Source organism: Quercus suber, unplaced genomic scaffold (assembly GCF_002906115.3).
Source record: "Quercus suber isolate HL8 unplaced genomic scaffold, Cork oak 2.0 scaffold_488, whole genome shotgun sequence".
NCBI lineage: Eukaryota > Viridiplantae > Streptophyta > Magnoliopsida > Fagales > Fagaceae > Quercus > Quercus suber.
Genome location: NW_027069938.1, coordinates 160213 through 163328, shown reverse-complemented (window position 1 = coordinate 163328; position 3116 = coordinate 160213). Strand labels below are relative to the sequence as shown.

At 32.2% G+C, this 3116-nt stretch overlaps 1 non-coding gene across 1 annotated transcript; it reads left to right on the top strand.

The window, feature by feature from the left end:
* The first annotated feature begins 1673 nt into the window (after positions 1–1673).
* On the top strand, positions 1674–3105 carry LOC111998448 (uncharacterized). The gene is made up of 4 exons (XR_010624831.1): positions 1674–1873; positions 1958–2030; positions 2627–2703; positions 2822–3105. It is a non-coding gene; the product is annotated as an uncharacterized LOC111998448 (transcript).
* The last annotated feature ends 11 nt before the right edge of the window (positions 3106–3116 follow it).

Genomic DNA, 3116 nt, shown 5'->3' with positions numbered 1-3116 from the left:
TTCAAAAATATATATATATATATATATATATATATATATATATATTTTGTAAATTTGAAGAGAGTTTGATTATTTTTTTATTAAAGAGAGATGCTTGCTTGTCGCAGTGCAGTGGAATTCGCAGTGGAGTGTGGCTTTTCAGAACTTGTTATTGAAGGTGATAATCAAGCTCTCATGGCTGCTTTAACGTCGAGGACAGGGCTGAAATCACGTTTGGGTCATATTCTCCAAGATGTGTTGTGCTTGCTTGATAGACTCAGCTGGTTGCAGATTGCTTTTGTCAAAAGATGTGCTAACACCGTTGCCCATGTACTAGCTAGATTTGCTAAGGATATAGTGGAAGATGTTATCTGGATTGAAGATTCACCTCCCTGTGCTGTGGAGGCGTTGTATTATGATTCTGTTCCTAGTTAATGAATTATGAGAATGCAGTCCTTTTCAAAAAAAAAGAGAGATTGGTTATTTTTTGTGTTTTTTTATTTTCATAATTGTTATATCATAAGGAAAGTATGTTTATTTGGAAATATATTAATTTTAGAAATTAATACACCTACTATAGAATAGTTATTACAACCTCTTTAAAGATAAATAGTTATTCCTCATTTTAAAGTTTAGTTATTCAAAAGGAATGACTATTCCGAATTCCCTATAACAAAAGTATAACCAAACTATTAAATAGTTAAATTATAGGAATAACTATTATATTATAGTGTCTATTATAGTTTAGGCTTATTAATGTCTCTTGTAAGTCAAATTTTTTGAACCTCAAGGCCCCCACAGAAGGAAAGGTTTGTGGTTGTAGCCTTCCTTTTTTGGTGGGCATAAAAAAAAAAAATGTGTTCAGTGAACAATCAGAAATGTACAAAACCACAAAATATTGAACCGTCTTATTATAACCTTAACCTATAATAATAATAAAAAATTATCATGATAAACCCCAAATGACAAAAGTAAAACAAAGTTTTAAAAGCCCAAGAAACGACATTATTGAGATCCTAAGCAAGTGTGTGACAAGAGAAAAGGATGTTAATGAAGGGTGCATCAGTCATTTGAGTTCACCAAGATAACTTTGCACCCACCAAACATGTACACTTAGAAGTAACGACAGGACTGAGGAGACAGCAAAGACACTAAAGAAAATGAGCGTGTACTATATCTATCTCATTCATTACAATTAAATAGTTAGTAGTTACAATATTAATTAGGCAAGTAAAGTCTTAATCTCCTAGATTTGGATGCACACAACATTACACACACCTGCAAAGTATAACAATAAGATTATTATTCAGCCAAAAAAAAGTAGTATTATGATTTCAATTTCTCAAAAAAAAAAAATAATATTAAAAAAGTAACAAAAAAAGTCAAACATTTTAATTATATATGAGATATAAAATAGATAGAACAACAATACTATCGACACAATTTTTATTTAATTTTATAATATTTAAGGTGATAAATTGTGATTATTAATAATATTATTAATTTATATGTTATTTTAATAGTTATGAAAAAGAAAAGAAAAATTGTGAGTTCACAAAAAAAATTGTAAATTTGTTCTATATTTAGACTTATAATAAATATAAATATATATTAAGATTAGCAAATTCCTTCTTTCATTTCTATAAAGTAAGAATAATTCCAATATTTCTTGGTACTGTTTTTTGTCAGTGTCTGTATTCTTTTTACAGTTGATGGGTCATCAGTGACTGTGACAAATCTCAGAATATAATGCAAAAGACCCATTTGAGACAAAGAAAGAGGGTCTGAGAGTAATACAGAGAGAAAAAAAATGGGGTGAGAAGGATGATAGGCAGCTGGAGTTTAAGCATCACAGCTGCGGGCTAAAATCCCATTAACAAGTTTCATTCTTCTGGTGTGTACTTGATCCAAATGCTTTCCAAAATATTCACTTTTTGCAGTTTTGGTTGATTCCCATTTGCTTAAAATATGTGTGTAGTTTTGTTCCATTGGATGGTTGCTCTGGTTGCTGGATAAGAATTAAGAACCCATCACTGGATTTCATTCACTTGGTAAGTTCTTGATCTTTTGGTTCATAAAGGTTCAGTCTTTTTGTAGTTTCTGCTGAGACAAGTCTGCTCATAATTATTGCTGATCTTGTGTTCATATCTGATGGTAGTTTCAGTTGCTGATCATGAAGCAGCACTGTAATTCATATTTTACGTTTTTATTGAGATCCATATGCATATATATATATATATACATATCTACTAGATTCACTCAATGTACATAGTTTTTCTGTTCACTTAGTCTCTCCTCTTGTTAAAAACTCTCTCTCTCTCTCACTCTCATACATATGTATGTGTGTGTGTATACATATTTATTGGTGTACTTATTGATCAAAGTAATTTTAGTGATGCTTTTTACTGGATTGTGGGTAGTTCAAGTTATGCGTTCCTGGTGTTTGTGTTTTGGGTTGCCAGCACTCCCATGATTTATCTGTTACTTCATGCTGGATCAAGTGAAGGAGAAGAATACATGTGATCAGCCCAGATTACTGTGTTGTGAATCCAAGCTGATCCCAAAAGTTTTGGGACTAAGGCTTTGTTGTTGTTGTTAATAGTTTTGAAGATATGATATTTATTGTCTCTTTTTTTCTGTGGAGCAGTTGATTTGGTTGTTTGAAGGCTACTGAAGTGAGGGGTTGCAATCATTCAAGCATTGTACTTGTGTCCAATTAAGCAGGTAGTGATATTGTCCTTTATAATCTGAAGAAGCTTATATGAACTGAATAGGATTTTGAAGAACAAACTCTAAAATTTGCTTACACTGATTTTTTTTCTTTGATGATCTTGCTGTCTAGGTGCAAGAAGTGAGAGGTGTAAAGCTGCAAAGCATCATTTAGCATATAATTGGGTGGTGTGCTTTGTCTAATTGATATTCTGGCCTGGATCCATTACCTAGGAGTTTGTTACTGGTATAAAGACCAAGCTTTTGCCAAGTCAAAACCAGTTGCACTGCTGTTCCTTGCTGGAGTCATGGCAACCTTGTTACATTCTGAGTCTAGACGCTTATATTCTTGGTGGTGGGACAGCCACATTAGCCCAAAGAATTCAAAATGGCTTCAGGAAAATCTTACAGGTGTTGATTTTTTTTTT